Genomic DNA, 937 nt, shown 5'->3' with positions numbered 1-937 from the left:
TTTCTGTCCTGTTTCGTTTTGAACTCACGTCTTTTAACTTTAACTTGGGCCCTGGGTATTTAGAATATGGCCCTGGGCATGTATGTGGTCAGTCTGAAAGGACAATGGCTTGCCCAGTGAGCCCTGTGACTGTCTCCATCCCTCCATCCCTCCATCTGCCTTTGCTGGTATTGCATCTTAGCTGTTACACTCCAGCTCACTGAAGTCTAACAGATCTACTGTTCACAACAATGTCCGGGGGCATGGATTGCTGCAAAGGCTGATGAACTGAAATGCACGCTCTGTCCTAGGGGCAGGCTGTTCTGATCCTCCCAGGGGCAGGCTGTTCCACCCCAGGAGGGCTCCCTGTGGCTTACATTGTTTTTCAATGCTTTGCTTTGGTAAGCTGTTTACCTTACGGCCTATCTTATTGGGATTATGTAGCTGTGGCCTTCTACTAATTCCTTGCTACTGAGATGTTCACTGGTTTTGAAATCACCCTTGGGTTTGAAGTACTCTTTGAAGAGTTTAAGAGACAGCTATGCTAGGGGCTGGAGAGATGGCTCAGCGGTTAAGAACACTGACTGCTCTTCTGAAGGTCCCGAGTTCAAATCCCAGCAACCACATGGTGGCTCACAACCACCTGTAATGAGAACTGACACCCTTTTCTGGTGTGTCTGAGGATACCTACAGTGTATGTACATATAATAAATAAATAAATCTTTAAAAAAAAAAGAGAGAGACGGCTGTGCTTACAGCTTGCGCATGGCATGGCCCCCTTTCTCAGGGTGACACCCTTGCTTTTTGGGTTGAGTAGTAGATGGGACATCTTTCTGTCTCTTTCTTTCCTTCTTTCCTCCTTTCTTTCCTTTCCTTTCCTTTCCTTTCCTTTCCTTTCCTTTCCTTTCCTTTCCTTTCCTTTCCTTTCCTTTCCTTTCCTTTCCTTTCCTTTCCTTTT

Source organism: Mus pahari, chromosome 14 (assembly GCF_900095145.1).
Source record: "Mus pahari chromosome 14, PAHARI_EIJ_v1.1, whole genome shotgun sequence".
NCBI lineage: Eukaryota > Metazoa > Chordata > Mammalia > Rodentia > Muridae > Mus > Mus pahari.
Note: the sequence above shows the minus strand (reverse complement) of the source record.